This window comes from Bos indicus x Bos taurus, chromosome X, assembly GCF_003369695.1.
Source record: "Bos indicus x Bos taurus breed Angus x Brahman F1 hybrid chromosome X, Bos_hybrid_MaternalHap_v2.0, whole genome shotgun sequence".
In the NCBI taxonomy this organism is placed as follows: Eukaryota; Metazoa; Chordata; class Mammalia; order Artiodactyla; family Bovidae; genus Bos; species Bos indicus x Bos taurus.
In genome coordinates this window covers 39998247-40019537 of record NC_040105.1, presented here as the reverse complement: position 1 = coordinate 40019537, position 21291 = coordinate 39998247, and the positions used below count along the sequence as shown (strand labels likewise).

At 41.2% G+C, this 21291-nt stretch overlaps 1 protein-coding gene and 1 non-coding gene across 2 annotated transcripts in view; one reads left to right on the top strand and one right to left on the bottom strand.

The window, feature by feature from the left end:
• The window catches only part of MED14 (mediator complex subunit 14), a 176556-nt gene that overhangs the window by 85307 nt on the left and 69958 nt on the right, over positions 1-21291 (top strand). The gene's annotated exons all lie outside the window — the stretch shown is intronic.
• TRNAE-UUC lies at positions 11882-11954 on the bottom strand. The gene has a single exon. It is a non-coding gene; the product is annotated as a tRNA-Glu (tRNA).

The following is a 21291-nucleotide window of genomic DNA, read 5'->3' as shown; positions in this document are numbered from 1 at the left end:
TGTGTGACCCCATGGACGGTAGCCCGCCAGTTTCCTCTGTCCATGGGATTCTCCAGGCAAGAATACTGGAGTGGATTGCCATTTCCTGCTCCAGGGAATCTTGCCGACCCAGGGATCGAATCTGCATCTCTATGTCTCCTGCATTGACAGGTGGGTTCTTTACCACTAGCGTCACCCAGGAAGCCCACCAAGCCATGTAGGTAGTATAAATTTGGACTTCAAACCCAGAAGAGGCGTATCTCTGGGATTTTGATTTTTCAAAGAGACTCCCTCCCCTCAAAGCTTCCCATGTAGCATCACCTGTTCATAAAGGAGGCCCCACTCCCATATGGCTGGTAATTATATAGCCAGAACAAGGTCCATGCAAAAATACTTCTATGTCTTAATACTGAAAGAATGACATTACAGATTAATTCAAATAGCTGAAACCTATTTAGAACCCCTCATTACTAGCAATGGCAAATTCGTTACATGGAACAGAAGTCCATAGGTGGAATAACAAAATACTTCAAAGAAATACAAGCACAAAACCAAGAACAGACACAAAAGAAAGTGAACTCCCCAAGTGGAAGAAGCAGTTAACATGGCAAATCAAAGAAGACTTTAAAATTAAGTATAATATCCCCAGAGATATTCTAGAAAAATGTGCATGAGGGAAAAGATAATGAGAGCTTTTAGAAATGAAATTTATGATCATTGAAATAAAAGCTCAAGAGATAGACGAAAAAGAATAACAAACATACCTAAGAATGATAATAAAACTGAAGTTCACTAGTGTGGAATAGGTATCAAACAATCAGAATATTCACCCAACCAGTAAGACTCAGAACAGAATGCCCTAAATGGTGTGTACTGGCTTAATTTCAGGCTTAAACACATGAAATTGAGCCAAGAGATTTTCCCAGACTACAGTGCACACAGGCAAAGAAATGAAAAGTCTAAGAGATGGTCCAAGAGACATGGATGATAGATCCACAAGTTTAAAGGTACATATGATAGTGATTCTACATGGATAAAACAGAGAAGAAGGGAGGGAGTGAAGAAATAATAAATGAAATATTGTAAGAGCCCAAGAAAGATACTAGTCTTGAGAATGCTAGATCCCATCAAATGCACACGTTTTGTTTTTTTTTCCATAAAAGTGCTTCATTTAAACCTAATGAAGACAGAGAAGGGGCTCATTTATTCTTATTTTACTGGTGAGGAAATTGTGGTATAGGGTAGATAACTTACTCAAGTAAGTCAGGATGTGAACCCAGACTGATTTCTAATCTACTGATGTACTGTTTTGCCACCAATTTGACAGCGGCTTCAGCTTTACTTATTCAATAACTTTGTGAACACCTCTGAATTCCAGGGCATGGGTGAGTCTAGGAGGGGAGGCTAATTAGAGGTCAATAAGATGCTGTCCCTATCTTAGTTTATCCTCTTGCAGCCAGTGGCTATGGAGAGAAAATGGTATGACATACTGTGAAGAGAATGGATTTGAGCATCAGATGAAACTGGAGTTGAATCATCACTCTAGTAGCTCTTACACGCTTTGTGCTCTTAACGCAATTACTTAATCTGAACTTTGGCTTCACAACCATAGGGTGGAAATAACAATAGTACCTATTTCATTGTGTTGAGATAGCCTATGTAAATGTATGAAGATTGAGATATCCTATGTAAAACACTTAAGCTCTTGTTTAGACAATACTAATGTATCTTTCGGAGAAGGCAATGGCACCCGACTCCAGTACACTTGCCTGGAAAATCCCATGGGCGGAGGAGCCTGGTAGGCTGCAGTCCATGGGATCACGAAGAGTCAGACATGACTGAGCGACTTCACTTTCATTTTTCACTTTCATGCATTAGAGAAGGAAATGGCAACCCACTCCAGTGTTCTTGCCTGGAGAATCCCAGGGACGGGGGAGCCTGGTGGGCTGCCGTCTATGGGGTTGCACAGAGTCGGACACGACTGAAGCGACTTAGCAGCAGCAATGTATCTTGGGAACTCACAGATAAATTAATACTAATGTATCTTGGGAGAAGGCAATGGCAACCCACTCCAGTTCTCTTACCTGGAAAATCCCATGGACGGAGGAGCCTGGTAGGCTGCAGTCCATGGGGTCACACAGAGTCGGACAAGACTGAAGCGACTTAGCAGCAGCAGCAATATATCTTGGGAATTACCAGTTGGAAGATTGGGGAACACTTCATGGGAGAGAGAATATTTGAGCCAGGTGGTGAAGAAGAAATGAAATGTTTAATATGTAGACAGGGGAAGAGATCCCTTCAGGCTGAAGTAACAGCATGAGCAAATGCATGCAGGCAGGAAGCTAAACTGGGTCAGGTCAGACAGTACCTTAAAGGAAATATTAGTAAGTAAAGCTTGAACAGTGGCTTTGGTCTGTGCTCTAGCAAAATAAATGAAATGAGATTATGAAGTCCAGGGAGACAAAACTACTTTGATTTTTCTTTCATTTTGCTACCCTGTGTCCCCATGAGTAGAACGGAACAGCACAGAAGTTATAATGTATTTCATATGTGTTGACAGGCTAACCCAGTGTCTGTTCCTACCTGCGTCTGCTCTGTCCTGATCTCCATTCTAGAGGCTAAAAAAAGCCTTGGTTTCCCAGTCTCCCTCGTGGCAGTAGTGGCCATGCTTTACCATGCTTTCTTGAACTAGAAACAGTAATCTGTCAGAGGGCTTCTGGGAGAATTTTGCATTATATAATGAAAAAGACAAATATCCCAGAACTATTTTTTTCTCTGCTTCATGCCATGTCTGGAGTTGCAGCAACCATGTTGGGACCATGAAGTGAAGGAGCAAAGGATCCTGGTACAGTTGATACGCTCAACTAATTTCTCAGCAACCACAAATCTCCAGTCACCTTGTTATACGAGAAAAATGAACTCCTGTCCACTGCGAGCCACATTGTCTGTTCTTGTAACCAAAATCATTTCTAGCTGATACAACAGGAGATTTGGGGGCTTTGAGAATTAAAAAAAAATTAAGTATAGCTAGTTTTTACTCCAGAGAAGGTAATGGCACCCCACTCCGGTACTTTTGCCTGGAAAATCCCATGGATGGAGGAGCCTGGTAGGCTGCAGACCGTGGGGTCGCTAAGAGTCGGACACGACTGAGCGACTTCACTTTCACTTTTCACTTTCATGCATTGGAGAAGGAAATGGCAACCCACTCCAGTGTTCTTGCCTGGAGAATCCCAGGGACAGGGGAGCCTGGTGGGCTGCCGTCTATGGGGTCGCACAGAGTCGGACACGACTGAAGCGATGCAGCAGCAGCAGCAGTTTTTTACTCAGGCAGAGTTTCACTTATTCTATTTTTCTCAAATCAGTGCCCACAGTCCTAGTGATTTTGAAAGCTAATCTAGTGTTTGGCTAAGGTCACTCTAGAACTGGGAAAGTCTGCAAATCGGCTGTGAAAATTACATAGCGGAAACAGATGGTTTTAGTGTTCATGAATACAAGTTTTTGCATGGTCTCTTAAATCTGTTTTTTGTTCTATCTGGAAAAGTGTTCTGTTGTCAAAGAGAAATGCTTTGACATTAAATAATGACCTATAACATTAGAATAATTGAGTGCAATATCCATAAAGAGGAAATAACTGACTGATAGGAAATTCAGCATGACAGAAATGTTATTTTGCTTCCAAATGTAAGGCAACATAATGTAACTTTTTCCTGCACTGGAAAATTGTTATACAGTGACTCCAGGGGATGATAAATGCTTACCCAGATATAAGCTTTCAAGGTATCGATTCATCCACGTGATATGTTTATATCTTGGTGGTCCTCAAAGTCAAATAGTTTGGATTCAACATAGTCCAAGTTTCAATATAACAAATACATTTCCGGGTGTCTGGGCTGGCAAAAAAAAAAAAAAAAACTCTGAAAAATTAAGAAAACGTATATAAATGAGATTACTGAAGAATGGACTACCTCGTGATACTTGGCAATCTTATTTTGAATCCTTGGTTTAGTGAATATGTTGTTCTACTGCTACCTATCTCTTTGTAGTGCCTAATTGAGCAATCTTATGGTAACATTTGGAAGAAGTCATTTTGGCAGTAATTTTCATAAATATCAAAGAAAAACCAAAGTTATATTCACATGTTCTTCAGGAGCATTGTTTTCTCTCTAAACTTTGCTTTTAGCTTAGAAGTGGGAGTTTCCTTCCCGCTTTGGCTCATTCTATCTTTCAGAAATGTCTAGAAATAATGGGCTAAATTGTTTTGAAGCAAAAAATGAATTCTGTACAAATCTTTCCACTGGTTTAGGAAGACAGTCTAGCATGGGTCTCAAGAATGGCCTTGCTAAGTGTGCCACACTAAGGTCTGACCATCCCTGGATCCTGAATGGTTTCCATAGAGAGTCATGTATTAAGGTAGTCAAGGAGACCAAAACATGACAACTCTGCGGAAAGGGGAACTGGCTTGTCTGATGCTTGCCACAGAATGTACTGAGCCCTTGGCCCTGGATTGCAGCCTAATCCACTATATGTGTAGCCTAGCTCATTGCCTCATGAGACTTGGAGGCATAGGAACTGGTACCACTATGCTGATGCTCCTCTTGTTTTCTAGGCAGTAATAAAATGCTTTATTCTGATTTATCACCTCTCATTGTCTACCATTTTGTCATCTGTGGAAGTAGGAGGTTTACCCTGTGTTAAGGCAATCAGACTACCAAAGACATGTTTGTAGTGTAACAAATCAGGTTCATTGAATCACTGTAATAAGGGAGATCACACAAGAGGAACCATGGGGCATCTCATCAAATGAAGGAAAAGTGACAGTCATTATGGGATCTGGGGGAAGGGTGGCATTTGCATCCATGCACGCTCAGTAGCTTCGGTTGTGTCTGACTCTTTGTGACCCCATGGACTATAGCCTGCCAGGCTCCTCTGTCCATGGGATTCTCTAGGCAAGACTACTGGAGTGAGTTGCTATGCCCTCCTCCAGGGGTTCTTCCCAACCCAGGGAATGAACTCAAGTCTCCTGCATCTCCTGCATTGCAGGTGGATTCTTTACCCAGGGAGCCACCTAGGAAGCCCAGGGTGGTGTTTAGGTGACATTTAAGTGAAGCAGTGTTTTGGAGGTTCCAAGCAAGACTGTGTGTAAAAGGCTGAATATCAGCTCTACGCTGCAAAGTGAACCCTTGGATTAACATATATGTGGAATATTGAAACCAGGACCCCTATCTGAAGCTGTTCACCTAGGATGGAAATTGTAGCTGCTTGTCTAGGTCAAAGTGACTTAGATTCTCCAGGCAAGAGTGCGATGTTTTATTCCTGAAGATACAATTTCAAACAGCAAAGTTTCTGACAGTCCATGATTTTAGAGAACAAAATTTCTCAGTAAGTATGGCAGCAGTAGTCACCCAAACAGCATGGTTACTGTGACATTTTCTGCCTGCAGCATGTTCTTGAGAGAAATATTTCCGGTGAACTGTGCAATTGACTTTGTGTATTACTCAAGCCTAATGAACGACTGGGCAGATTCCTACTTTATCTTTCTGAACTAAATTTGACTTTCACCGTTCCTTCTTTTGTTCAAGGACTATGTATGACATTCAATCTGTAGGACATTATGTTGTGAAATCCAGGTCGGCACCACTGTCTGAGTTCCATTGATTGGAAGGCTTTTTTGGCAGTTTTATTAGTCCTTTTCACTTCTTCCATTGTAAGATGAACTGGTGAGTCAATTTCTGTGACAGTATCTGAATGGTAGCATTTAAGACTCTGAAGATCACACAATTGAATGCTGTAACACAGGTAGATACTAAGAGAAGGTTTTATCATCAGAATTTGAAGAATACTTGTAAGTTATAGGGTATCCAAATTAAATTAAGACAACAGATCTTATCCCAATCTGGAGTCGACAGAGCTAGAGATGGGAGTATTAGCTAAGTTATCTCATTTTTAAAGGAAATGTCTTTGCCACCTATAGTCACTTAGTATTGAGTTCAATTACCTAGGAAACCAATTGGTTTATCACAAGAAATCTGTACCAAGGGAAGTTGGAAGTAGAGTACATACTCAACAGCTGGTTTAATTGTATGTTTTTAGCCAAATCATAAGCAAACTATAGCCACTTGTAGGAGCTCTACCAAGGAGTGAGTAAGGTTTCAAAGAGCAATATTAAGAATTGGCCCTATAGGGACTTCCCTGACGGTCCAGTGGTTAAGACTCATCGCAGGGCATACAGCTTCGATCCCTGGTTGGGTAATAAGGTCCTGCATGCCATGTGGCATGGCCAAAAAAAAAAAAAAGAATATGTTCTATGGATATTACAGTTCAAGAAGTCAACAAGCTCAATCTGGCAAAGAAGGGGAAAAAAGCCTATCTTGTGCTATGGATGTTGGGCGAAAGCTGTCTACTTCACGCTGGCATCTGCTTCTGAAGGATTTAGAAGAATCTTTAGTTTGAGGTCTCCCGCTGATACAGTCTTCCAGTGAGTTAAGAGCGGCTTATGTATCTTTGAGAGAGATGAGTCCAAGGATCAATGTCCTGGAGTATTACTGTTGTGTTAGTTGTGTGCTAAGGCGCTTCAGTCGTGTCCGACTCTTTGCGACCCCATGGACTGTAGCCCGCCAGGCTCCTCTGTCCGTGGGATTCTCCAGGCAAGAATACTGGAGTGGGTTGCCATTCCCTTCTCCAGGGAATCCAGGGATCGAACCTGCATCTCTCGTTTCTTCTGCATTGGCAGGCAGGCTCTTTACCACTAATGCCACCTGGGAAACTCTGCTGTGTTAGTTAAGAGTACCTGGTAATGTCCTCATCAAAGTTGGAGGGATGTCTTTTTTCAGAAGTCAAAGTCTCTGTGTTTTAAATTGTAAAGGCTTTGTTTTATTTTTTGAATTAATTTTTATTGGAGTATAGTTGCTTTACAAGGTTGTGTTAGTTTCTACGGTACAGCAAAATGAACCAGCCTTCCATATACATATGGACTTCAAGACTTTGTTTTAGAGCAAGGTTTCTCAACCTTAGCACTGTTGACATTTTGGGCTCATAACTCTTTGCTGTCGGCGGGTGGCGGGGGGCTGTTCTGTGCACTGTAGGATGTTGAGCAGCATCCCTGACTTGTACCCACTCAATGCCACTGGCACCCTGCCCCCAGTTGTGACAAACACAAACGTCTGCAGACATTGCCAACTGTCCCTGGGGGTGGGGCTAGCCCCTGGTTGAGAACCACTGTTTTAGAGGAGATAGGAAAACTCTTCTCACGTCCGTTGAATATAAGACTGAAGGTGATATGGTCAGTGCAGATTTTGAGTAAGATGTAATATCTCCCAAAGATGCTTGGTAACAGTTCTAGAGAAGTGAATGTCACCATTGCTAGAGAGAACATCAAGATTTTTCCAAGCAGAAAAGAACTAAATCAAGTAACCTTTTTGTTGTTGTTCAAATTGTGGCTTTTTGATAACCTCTGATGAGTCTCAAAAATAGATACATAATGGCCAAACATAGTTACAGCCCATGTAAATCTATTTGGAACTTTTTTAAAGAGGCTTGAGGCTTTGGCTATAGGATCCATCCCATCTTAACTGTTTCCAGAGGATTATGGCACAGGCAGGTAGGACATGCCCAATAAACATCCTTGGTGGACTTCCCTGGTGGATAGAAGACTGCTTGCCCACGCAGGGAACATGGGTTTGATCCCTGGTCCAGAAAGATTTCATATCCCATGGGGCATCTAAGCCCTTGCGCCTCAACTACTGAAGCCCCTTTGCCCTAGAGCCTGTGCTCCACAATAGGAGAAGCCAAGGCAATGAGAAGCCCACGGACTGAAACAGAGAGTAGCCCCGCTTGCCGCTACTAAAGACTGCACCCAGTGACAGACCCAGTGCGACCAAAAATAAATTTTAAAAAGAGAGACTTAAAAAAATCCCTGGTGATATCTTTTAAACAAATACAGGTTTAAAAATTAGTCAGCTTATCTCTGCCTTGGTAATATGACTGAACACTTCTGGCTAATATGTTATATATTAATCAGCACTAACACTAGCAGGCTGGAGGAGAATAGCTGTTTAGTTCCTCTTTGCTTCCTACCGTTGCATGGTAAGTTGCTTTAGTCATGTCCCACTCTTTGCGACCCTATGGACTGTAGCCCGCCAGGCTCCTCTGTCCAGGGGATTCTCCAGGCAAGAATATGGAGTGGGTTGCCATGCCCTCCTCCAGGAGATCTTCCTGACCCAGGAATCGAACCCACGTCTCTTAAGTCTCCTGTGTTGGCAGGCAGGGTCTTTAGCACTAGCGCCACCTAGGAAGCCCCATCCTCTTCTGGGGTTTAACATAATTTATAAGGATATAGTCAAAACTACCCTGGGAGTAAGAACACTTTATGGACAGTGGGAACAATGACAAACTTCCGGGAGTTTTTGATTTATATCTGAGAGTGGACCAGAATGGTCCCCGATCAACAAAGGTATTGAAATCTACAAAGAAACTCAACTTTGTAGACAACTACTGTGTAAGTCTGTGTGTTAGAACATGAGGATATTTGCTTTAGCCTGAAAGGTGCACACTGAAATGTATCTACTCTATTTAACTTGTGCATAAGTGATCTAAGAAGACTGAACTTTTTTCATGTGTTAGCTTCCTCCACCTCTTTCTCCCCCACAGTCTTAACTTTGGGAAACAAGAGTTTTCACAGTAATTTTGAGTTACTCACTTAAATGTGGAGAATGCTGAAACAAACTTATGTCTATTATCTTTCTTTTTTATGAGGTGAAGAAGCAAATCTTTATGAGGCCATTCCAGGATAATTCAGGCACAAAAGACATCTTAACAGCTTTATTATTTAGGATCTGATAAGGGAAAGACAAAATCAAGAACTGTCAGGAAACAGAAGACATTAATGTAAGTCATAATTTTAAAAACCAAGATACAGTTATACATTTTAAAACCACAGTAATAGATAATAACCTTAATAACCGGGGATCAAACCAGTGTTCCTTGCAGTGGAAGCGCCGAGTCCTAACCACTGGATGGCCAGAGAAGTTCCCTGATAGACATTTGGGTTGTTCCTGTCTTTCAGCCACTGGGAACAGTGCTGCTATGAACATTTGTGTACAAATATTTCTTTGTATACCCATCAATGGTTTTGAGTATATACATAGGAGTGGAATTATTAATATGCTAACAATGTGCTAATATACTAATTATACATTTAACTTTGCAAGACCAACTGAACTGTTTTCCACAGTAGTGCACTTTTTTTTCCTTATTAAATGTTTTATTTTTTAAATTTAAATTTATTTATTTTAATTGGAGGCTAATTACTTTACAATATTATATTGGGTAGTGCACTGTTTTACATTCCCACCATCCATGTCCTCACCAACACTTGTTATATCCTGTTTTAGTAACAGACATCTTGCTAGGAGTGAATGGCATCTCATTGTGAATTGTACACTTTAAAATAGTTTGACTTAAATTTCCCTAATGATTAATAATATTGAGTATCTTGCTGCTGCTGCTGCTAAGTCGCTTCAGTTGTGTCCGACTCTGTGCGACCCCAGAGACGGCAGCCCACCAGGCTCCCCATCCCTGGGATTCTCCAGGCAAGAACACTGGAGTGGGTTGCCATTTCCTTCTCCAATGCGGGGAAAGTGAAAAGTGAAAGTGAAGTCGCTCAGTTGTGTCCAACTCTTAGCGACCCCATGGACTGCAGCCTACCAGGCTCCTCTGCCCATGGGATTTTCCAGGCAAGAGTACTGGAGTGGGGTGCCGTTGCCTTCTCCGATTAAGTATCTTGTCTTGTGCTTATTGGCCACCTGTATATCTTCTTTAGAGAAATGTCTATTCAAATTCTTTGCACATATTAAAAACTGTGTTGTTGTTTGTTGAGTTGTATATATATTCTGAATACTATATACCTGTGAGATTTATGATTCACAAATATTTTCTCCCATCTGTTAGTTGTATGTATTTTCAACTTCTTGATAGCTTCCTTTGATGCACAGAAGTTTCTTATTTTTATGAAGTTCGATTTATCCACTTTTTTTTTATTGCTTATGCTTTTCGTGTCAAGTCTAAGGATCCATTGCCAAATCTAAGATCATGAAGTTTTATTATTATGTTTTGTTCTGAGAGTTTTATAGTTTATGTCTTTGATCCATTTTTGAGTTAATTTTGGTGTGTGGTATAAGGAAAGGGTCCAATTTCATCTTTATTTTAATTGAGGAATATTTGATGTACCATACTATATAAGTTTCAGGCAAAAGAGTTGATCATGACTTAGCGACTGAACAACAACAAATACAACATAGTGATTCACAGTTTTTAAAGGTTATATTCCATTTATAGTTATTATAAAATATTGGTGATATTCCCTGTGTTGTACTATATATCTTTGTAGCTTATTTATTTTATACATAGTAGTTTGTACCTCTTAACAATTTCAGTCTTTTGCATGTGGATATCTAGCTCCATTTACTGGAGACCCAATTCTTTGCCTCATTGAATCAATTGCGTGTGGATATCAGCTCCATTTACTGGAGACACAATTCTTTCCCCCATTGAATGGTCTCAGCACTCAAAAAAAATCATTTGGCCATAGATACACAAATTCATTTCTGAACTCTCTATTCCATTGATCTATTTAGTTGTTTGCTTGCTTAGTGACTTTTCTAAACTATTTTTGTAAATTCTGTGTTGTCATACGTGGCCACCTACGTCTGCTCTGTTAGCTCTGTGGTCAGATAATGTTTTGACAGTTTCCTTAAGGACCTGGAGAGAAGAAAAAGAGAAGAAGGAGGAGGAAGAGAGAAGGGAAAAGAAAAGAAATCCCCTTTCTCCTAGTCTTTGCAAATTGGCTCAGTGTCAGGGTACTCCTCCAATGCTTAGCCAAGCCCTTTGCAACTCTGCTTAGCCTTCACATCCTGCTTGCACAGAGCCTGAAGGCAAGCCAGAGGTGAGAGTTAAGGATCTTTTCAGGGTTTTTGTTTTTGTTTGTGTTTTTTTGAGCATGCATCTAGCCCTGGGCATGTATGTGGCCTTCTTGATTCCTAAGTATACGTGGGAGCTTTTAAAAGTCCTTATTTTCTCGTGTACCTCCTTTCCCAATCTCTTCCCGGGCTTTATGGTCTCTCTATTTCTTGTCCGGGGCTGCTACTGCCAATACTTGGGGCCTGAAATGCTTTTGGTAAAAGCTGTTTGGGAAGCTGCTCCAGGCCTGGGAATGCTCCCAGTTGAGCAAAACAAAGGTAAGTCTTGTGCAGGTCCTTTAGGGAGCTGCCAGGCAAGTCTAAACCCACAACCACAAGTATTTGAGAGTCAACTTCATATTGCTCCCTGAGGCACTGGCAACGTACGCCAGGGGTGTGGACTGCTGTCCTTGTGGCTGCTGCCAGTCTAGGATAGAGGGGATTGTAAGTGGGCAGTTTAAAATGCCACTGTGCTCTCTTTCTTCAATACAGCAGCTTTTGTCTTCACCAGGTCTTCCTTTGGTTGGTGTGTTTTTGACCAAATTCTAGAGTTGTGCAAAAGTTGATAATGATTGTTCTTGCCAGCTCATTAGTCGCTTCTGTGGAGGGACACAGTCCTAGAGTTCCCTACTTCCTAATTTTCAGTGACATCATTCCATAATGTACTTTTATATGAATGTGTTTGGATGTAAATATCTAGCGATATAAATAGATAATAAAATTAACGACTTTAATTTTAAGATATAATTAGTGTTAGTATATTAAATAAAATATATATGATATTGAAATTACTATTTTAACAAACTAATGATTTCCTTAAGTAACGGACAAATCCATCATCAGAAAAAACATTTTCTTGTACACATATTTGTATTTTAGGTAATTATTATACTCTTTATAGCTTTTTTTTTTTTTTTTTTGGCCACACTGCATGGCTTGCAGGATCTTAGTTCCCTGACCAGGGATTGAATCTGAGCCCTCAGCAGTGAAAGTGCAGAGTCCTAACCACTGGACTACCAGGGAATCCCCATACTATGTATAGCATTAATCATTTTTTTTATTATCTACTTTACATAGCTAACTTTTGAAGCCAAGAACCACCTAGTTAATTTTCCCTGAATATACTTTTTACATTATATTAATAAATTTTAAGGTGGCAAAATAAGCTCATATATCAGCCACAGGACTGGAACCTTCTGTTAACTTACAAGAGTTTTATAATAGAAAAGAATAAGGGTAAATTGGAAGAGAGAAGAGAAAAATGTAAAGTGTAAAGAGAAAAAAAAAATAAAAGAGAAGGAACCAGTTTTAGAATAAAATTATCATTGTAAAAGCTAAGCACACATTTTAACACATAGTCATACACACATGCGCTTCCCAGGTGGCGCTAGTGGTAAGGAACCCACCTGCCAATGCAAGTACACGTAAGAGACGTGGGTTCGATCCCTGGGTCGGGAAGATCCCCTGGAGGAGGGCATGGCAACCCACTCCAGTATTCTGGCCTGGAGAATCCCACTGACAGAGGAGCCTGGCGGGCTGTAGTCCATGGGGTTGCTCAGAGTCAGACACGACTGAAGCAACTTAGCGTGCACACATATACACACAACCATGCGTGTGTATTAGAGGTGCTTTAAGCTATAGCTTGGGGTCTTGATAGTCTTCTTTCATTTTTTTGAAGTATAGTTGACTTACAATGTATTCATTTCTACTGTACAGCAAAGGGATTCAGTTATACAAATATATATATATAGTTACACATATATATATTCTTTTTTCATTATGGTTTATTACAGGATATTGAATCTAGTTCCCTTTTCTATACAGTAGGAGATTGTTGTTTATCTATTCTATATATAATAGCTAACCTCAAATTCATAATCCTTCCCTCCCCCAACCTCCCTACCCCTCAGGACCCACAAGTCTGTTCTTATATCTGAGCCTGTTTCAGTTTTCACAGATACGTTCATTTGTGTCATATTTTTAGATTCCACATACAATGACATCATATGGTATTTGTCTTTATCTTTCTGACTTCATTTAGGTTATAATCTCTAGGTCCATCCATGTTGCTACAAATGGCATTATTTCATTCTTTTTTATGGCTGAGTAATATTTGTGTGTGTGTGTGCCACATCTTTATCCACTCATCTGTCTTTGGGCATTTAGGTTGTTTCCATATCTTGGCTATTATAAATAGTGCTTCTATGTACATTGGGATGCATGTATCATTTCAAATGATAGTTTTGTCTGGATATATGCCCAGGAGTGAGATTGCTGGATCATATGTCAACTCTATTCTCAGTTTTTTAAGGAACATCCATACTGTTCTTCATAGTGGCTGCACCAATTTACATTCCCAAGAATGTAGGAGAGTTCCCTTTTCTCCACACCCTTTCTAGCATGTTATTGGGGCCTTGATAATATTATTATCATACTATTAAAAAAGCTAGTACTTATTAACACTTGTATGGAAAAAAATAACATGGTCTCTGTCTTTTAGACAAGTCAGTCTCCTCATGAGTTTTTTTTCTTTTTTTTGGTCTCTTTATTCTAAAGCTCCTCTCAAATGAACAATCTTATCCATGTCAAAGTTGCCTAAAGTAGGCATGACAATTCCAAATTGTTCTTAGTGAACTTATGCCAGAAGTTAGTATAAGTTTATTAGCCAACAAACCCACGAGAATCTGGCTGACACTTGGTCAAACATAAAAATATCTCTGACGAATGACTTGGGCCCTTAACTCCAACGTTAAGTCATCTCGACTGCTGATGGGAAGAATCAGCACTCTCCTGGAAGGCAGAATATTTACAAAGATCTCTTCCAAAGTCAATTTCTCATAAGTTCTCAGACAAGCAACAGACAAGATGGTGAATACACAAACAATAGAAGGTGGTGTTAAAAGCTAGATTCCACCAGAGGACACCAAAGTCTAATCAGATCTCTAAAATTTCAGGAGGTGAATAATACTTCTGATACCACAGGGACAAAGAAACCATCAGAGTCCATATTCGGTGCAAAACCCATGTAATCAGGGACAGAGATGCCTCAAGTAGATGAAAGGCAAGGGGCTGCAGATGTCCATGTGATTACTGAGTCAAAGTTCCTGGTTCAGGACTTCCCTGGTGGTCCAGTGGTTGAGAGTCGCCTTCCAGTGCAGGGGACAAGGATTTGATTCCTGGTTTCGGAGCTAAGATCCCACCTGCTGCAGGACAACTGAGCCTGCACACCACAACTAGGGAAGCCCGCGAGACCCTATGAAAACGAAAAGATCCCGCATGTCACAAGAAGATGCCACGTGCTGCAATTAAGACTCGACGCAGCCAAAGAAATAAATCATTATCTCAGCTGTACCTTGATAGAAACTCCAAATTGTCCTAGCCAAATCTGCTTAAGACCAACAGAGATAAACCCATAGCCTGAAAAATTCAGTTTTTATTGACCCATCATGCTGAGGGACCTGAGATGGCTTTGGCTGATGGACTGGGGAGCTGTTGAAGACATGGCTGGTGTGTCTGTGTGACAAGAGAGTGAGAATGAATGGCAATAGCCAAGCTGTCTCCCGTGCTTCAGGCTGCCGCGTAGACCATTCAGTTGGGACAGAATTATTCCCTCAACAAGGCTTGCTACTTTGGATTTCTGTTCCAATGACTATAGTATGGCCAATCTGACTTCCCTGAAGCTGATTTAAAAAAAAAAAAAAATCCCACAGAATACCATGGAAGAACCTATTCAAAGCCTGAGTGCTGTAGGTGCTCCAGACTGACAATGGACAATGGACAGAATGACAGCTCCCACGATGAGCCTCCCACTGCAGAGAATGGCTGAGAAGATACTTCGATCTGCCTCCTGCCTCAAGTGGAAGAAAGACTCCACCATCTTTGTTTTACTACTTGGGGGCCCTCTGTGGTAGACTGTGATGACACTGAGACCCAAAATGCCCCGGATAAAGATGGGCACCCCAAACCAGGCACAAACTGCGATCTAAGACAAAACGATGGAAGGGAAAGGCACAGCAGTCTTGTCTGATTTAATGAAAATGATGGAATCAAGGGAGAAGCCAGCTTAGTTCCACTGGTGAAGAGATTGGGTTATTGTAGCTCCCTCTAGGGGCCATTGTAGTTCCCTCTCCTAGATGACTCAGAGAGAAGCCTTTGGCCCCCAGGGAGAAATAGTGGCTACTGACCTAGAACAAACGAACAATGTGCCCATGGAAAGAGGACACTAACCCTGGTACCTGAAGAAAGAATATCTCTGTTCCCTAGGAAGTTGGGGGGTGGGTGGAAATATTTAACACTTCCTCCATTCTCTAGACCCAGTGCTGCAGCATCACAAAATAATGACATGGTCCTCTTGAGTTAAGCAACAGCTGCAATTGGCAATAACCCTGCTGCTGGGTTTGTCATCCCATCTGAGTCCTAGGAAAAAAAAAAAACTACTGTGGGATCAAAACTTTTCTGCTGTGCGGGACACCTGCACAATAGCAGGACTATTCAGTTCTGCCCAACGACCTTGGGAAAGCTGGACCCCTGGGGTGTGTCGGACACCTCAGCTCCTTCCTCATATGGGCACCAGTGTAACCTTGTTCCAATCTGGCTGATAGGAATTAAGACATTTAGCTCTTGGCCTTGGGTTCCTCAGCTGTGATGCAACTCACTGCTCACAGAATGTCCATCCGAGCCCATTGAATCACTCCCTGGGACTTGGGGGCATGAGAACCAGAGCTCCCATGCTGATATCTCTGCTGTTGCTGTGCTGAGGCTTATTCTGATCACGTAATCTACTTCCAGTACCTATGGATACCAGGTTTACTCCTTGCAATCCACAGGTTGGGGGTTCTTCCTATTAATTACAAAGGAAGAACAAGGCAAGGGGAGATTTTCATCTCTTCATGAAGAATATAATAATTGTATTCTAAATGGGTTCCTTTCTGCTTCTATTTCTAATAATACCCCTCTTTTTCTTTTTCCTTTGTTCATCCACTAGAAATCATTTATTTAAAAGATATTGAATTTTACAAAGAGGTATCTGCACCCTCTGTGTTCACTGCAGTATTATTCTCAAGAGCCAAGACCTGGAAGCAACCGATGCTCAGTTGCTCAGTTGTGTCTAATGACTCTGACTCCATGGACTATAGCCCACCAGCCTCTTCTGTTCATGGAATTCTCCAGGCAAGAATACTGGAATGGGTTGCCATTTCCTCCTCTGAACTGTCCATCAACAAACAAATAAAATGTGGAATACACACACACATACACAAATGCATGCACACATGCATATTATTTAGCTATAAAAAAGAAAACCCTGTCATTTGTGACAACACGGACAAAACTTTGAAGGCAGATGCTAAGTTAAATAAGTCAGACAAAGAAAGGCAAATACAGGGAATCCTTGACCAACATGGGTTTGAACTGCCCAGGCCCACTTATACATGAATTTTTTCCCCTGCTTCCCTGGTGGCTCAGATGGTAAAGAATCTGTCTGCAATGCGGGAGACCTGGGTTCGATCCCTTGGTTCGGAAGATCCCCTGGAGAAGGGAATGGCAACCCATTCCAGTATTCTTGCCTGGAGAAGTCCATGGACAGAGGAGCCTGGAGAGCTACAGTCCATGGGGTCGCAAAGAGTTGGACACGACTGAGTGACTAACACACACACAAATATGTATTACACAATCTACAGTTGGTTGAATCCTCAGATGCAGAACAGCATATACAGAGGGCTGATTGTGAAGTTAGACATGGATTTTTTTAAACTGTGCAGGTCATTGCCTTCACCCTCATCTTTTTAAAACTGTACTGTACGATCTCAGATGTAGAATCTAGAAAAGCCAAAATAATAGAAACAAAGAGTAGCTTGGTGGTTGCCAGGGGCTGGGAATTGGGGAAATGGAGAGATGCTGCTCAAATGGTAAAAACTTCCAGTTTTAAGATGGAGTAAAAAGCCTCTTGATGAAAGTGAAAGAGGAGAGTGAAAAAGTTGGCTTAAAGCTCAACATTGAGAAAACTAAGATCATGGCATCTGGTCCCATCACTTCATGGGAAATAGATGGGGAAACAGTGGAAACAGTGTCACTTTATTTTTCTGGGCTCCAAAATCACTGCAGATGGTGACTGTAGCCATGAAATTAAAAGACACTTACTCCTTGGAAGGAAAGTTATGACCAACCTAGATAGCATATTTAAAAGCAGAGACATTATTTTGCCAACAAAGGTCTGTCTAGTCAAGGCTATGGTTTTTCCAGTAGTCATGTATGGATGTGAGAGTTGGACTGTGAAGAAAGCTGAGCGCTGAAGAATTGATGCTTTTGAACTGTGGTGTTGGAGAAGACTCTTGAGAGTCCCTTGGACTGCAAGGAGATCCAACCAGTCCATTCTAAAGGAGATCAGCCCTGGGATTTCTTTGGAAGGAATGATGCTAAAGCTGAAACTCCAGTACTTTGGCCACCTCATGCGAAGAGTTGACTCATTGGAAAAGACTCTGATGCTTGGAGGGATTGGGGGCAGGAGGAGAGGGGACGACAGAGGATGAGATGGCTGGATGGCATCACTGACTCAATGGACGTGAGTCTGAGTGAACTCCGGGAGTTGGTGATGGACAGGGAGGCCTGGCGTGCTGCAGTTCATGGGGTCGCAAAGAGTCGGACACGACTGAGCGACTGAACTGAACTGAACTGAAGTTATGGGGAATCTAGGTGTCTTTTCTTTGCTTTTTCTGGCCACATCTTGTGGCATGTGGAATCTCAACTCTCTGACCAGGGATAGAACTTGAACTCCCTGCAGTAGAAGCAGGGAGTCTTAACCAGTGGACTGCCAGGGAAGTCCCAAGTTCTGGAGGTCTAATATGCAGCATGGAAACTATAGTTAATATGTATTCTATACTTGAAAGTTGCTAAGAAGGGTATCTTAAATGTTCCCACCACAAACATTTTAAAAAGGTAACTATGTGAGGTGAAAAATAAAGATATTGAATTTTAACGTAGCTAGAAAAATTTCAGGTTATAAATTTGTGTGTGTGTGTGTTTTGAGAGCTCCTTGGAAACATTCTTATTTCAAGGCCTGAAACCAAAATTGTTAAAATATTGGACATTTTCATTTCTTTTATAAGCAGTTATCATTGAAGTTTATTATAGCTTTCTTTTTTAAAGTTAGTTTTAAACACTGTATACATTACAAAAAAAAGTTCTTAAAATCTGAAAAAATTGAGTAGATATATTAAAGGTTGTTCATTAGGGAAGAAAAAAGATCCAGGCCTTTAGTTGGCTACCCATTCTCAATTTTTTTTAAACAAATTTATTGTGTATATTATCACATATACCGAAAACAAGAGAAAGAGTAAAATGAATTCCCATGTATCCATCATCAGCTTTAATAATTGTCAACATTCTGCCAAACTTATTTCATCTACCTCCTACAACTATTTTTCTGAACTATTTAAAAAGAACTTCTAGACACTTCATTTCACATGTAAATATATTAATATGTAAGTCAATCTTAATCTCAAAACGTTAACGCAATATAAGTAAAATTACAATGTATAGATGAAGGAATATGCCTGTTCTATTCACTCATGAAAACCAGACATGCTAGGTGCTGGGAATATTAGAGAGAGTCAGTTGAGGGCAGAAGATGGAAAGTTCATGGGTTATTTAGGTGAAAAATCAAATACAAGCATTATTGCCCCTAGGTGATGATAATGGTAATAGCTAATATTTGTAGATAAATGACTCTTTTAAGCCCTTTGCAAATGTTATTAAGAATAAATGTCATTTTTTAATAAAATTTTTGAAAACCACAAATGGTTTCTATGAAGTGGAAACAGACTCATGGTTGCCAAGACAGTGGCAGGAGGGATGGATTGGGGGTTTGGGATTAGCAGATGCAAGCTAGTGTATATAGGATGGATAAGCAACAAGGTCCTACTGGATAGCACAGGGGACTATATTCAATATCTTGTGATAAGCCATAATGGAAAAGAATATGAGAAACAAGATATGTGTATATGACTGAGTCACTTTGCTGTACACCAGCAATTAAACACAACATTGTGAATCAATTATACTCTAATACTTATTTTTTTAAGAAGAATAAACATCATTCATTCTTCATAATCATCCTCTGAGGATGAGGAAACTGAGAAACCCAGAGAAATGAAGTAACTTCCTGGAAAGCATTCAGATCATAAGAAGTTAAGCTAGAATTGTAATCTAAGTGGTCTGATTTCAGAGGCTGTGTTGTTGTTTACTCACCCAGTCATGTCCGACTCTTTGCAACCCCGTGGACCACAGCATACCAGGCCTCTCTGTCCCTCACCATCTCCCAAAGTTTGTCCAAATTCGTGTCCATTGCTATGGTGATGCCATCCAGTCATCTCATCCTCTGACACCCTCTTCTCCTTCTGCCCTCAGTCTTTTCCAGCATCAGGGACTTTTGCGATGAGTCAGCTGTTCATATCAGATGACCAAAATACTGGGGTTTCAGCATCAGCATCAGTCCTTCCAATAAATATTCAGTTGATTTCCCTTAATATTGACTGGTTTGATCTCCTTGCTGTCCAAGAGACTCTCAGGAGTCTTTTCCAACACCACAGTTTAAAGGCATCAGTTCTTCATGGCTCCGCCTTCTTTGTGGTCCAGCTTTCAAAGATAGAGTGGTATCATACGCATATCGTCAAGGCTGTATATTGTCACCCTGCTTATTTAACTTATATGCAGAGTACATCATGAGAAACGCTGGACTGGAAGAAACACAAACTGGAATCAAGATTTCCGGGAGAAATATCAATAACCTTAGATATGCAGATGACACCACCCTTATGGCAGAAAGTGAAGAGGAACTAAAAAGCCTCTTGATGAAAGTGAAAGTAGAGAGTGAAAAAGTTGGCTTAAAGCTCAACATAGAGAAAACGAAGATCATGGCATCTGGTCCTATCACTTCATGGGAAATAGATGGGGAAACAGTGGAAACAGTGTCAGACTTTATTTTTTGGGGCTCTAAAATCACTGCAGATGGTGACTGCAGCCATGAAATTAAAAGACGCTTACTCCTTGGAAGGAAAGTTATGACCAACCTAGACAGCATATTGAAAAGCAGAGACATTACTTTGCCAACAAAGGTCTGTCTAGTCAAGGCTATGGTTTTTCCAGTGGTCATGTATGGATGTGAGAGTTGGACTGTGAAGAAGGCTGAGCGCTGAAGAATTGATGCTTTTGAACTGTGGTGTTGGAGAAGACTCTTGAGAGTCCCTTGGACTGCAAGGAGATCCAACCAGTCCATCCTAAAGGAGATCAGCCCTGGGTGTTCTTTGGAAGGAATGATGCTAAAGCTGAAACTCCAGTACTTTGGCCACCTCATGCGAAGAGTTGACTCATTGGAAAAGACTCTGATGCTGGGAGGGATTGGGGGCAAGAGGAGAAGGGGACGACAGAGGATGAGATGGCTGGATGGCATCACTGACTCGATGGACGTGAGTCTGAGTGAACTCCGGGAGTTGGTGATGGACAGGGAGGCCTGGAGTGCTGTGATTCATGGGGTTGCAAAGAGTCAGACGCGACTGAGCAACTGATCTGATCTGATACGCATATCTAAGGTTGTTGATGTTTCTCCTGCCTATCTTGATTCCAGCTTGTAACTCATCCAGCCCCACATTTCTCATGATGTGCTCAGCGTATAGATTAAACAAACAGGGTGACAGCAGTCAGCCCTGTTGTACTTCTTTCTCAATCTTGACCTAATCAGTTGTTCCATACAGGGTTCTGACTGTTGCTTCTTGACCTGCATACAGGTTTCTCAGGAGACAGGCAAGATGGTCTGGTATTCCCATTTCTTTAAGAGCTTTCCATAGTTTATTATGATCCACACAGTTAAAGGCTTTGGTGTAGTCAATGAAACAGAAATAGATGTCTCTCCAGAATTCCCTAGCTTTCTCTGTGATCCAGCAAATGTTGGCAATTTGATCTCTGCTTCCTCTTCCTTTTCTAAACCCAGAGTGGACATCTGGAAGTTCTTTGTTTGCATAATGCTGCAGCCTAGCTTGCAATATTTTAAGCATGACCTTTCTAGCATGGGCCTCTGGAGAAGGAAATGGCAACCCACTCCAGTATTCTTGACTGGAGAACTCCATGGACAGAGGATCCTAGTGGGCTACAGTCCGTGAGGTTGCAAAGAGTTGGACATGACTGAGCAACTAACACTACTAGCATGGGAGATGAGTGCAATTGTTGGATGGTTAGCACATTCGTTGGTACTATCCTTTCTGGGAATTGGGATGAAGATTGGCCTTTTCCAGTCCTGTAGTCACTGCTGGGTCTTCCAGACTTGCTGACATAATGAATGCAACACCTTGATGGCATCATCCTTTAGGAT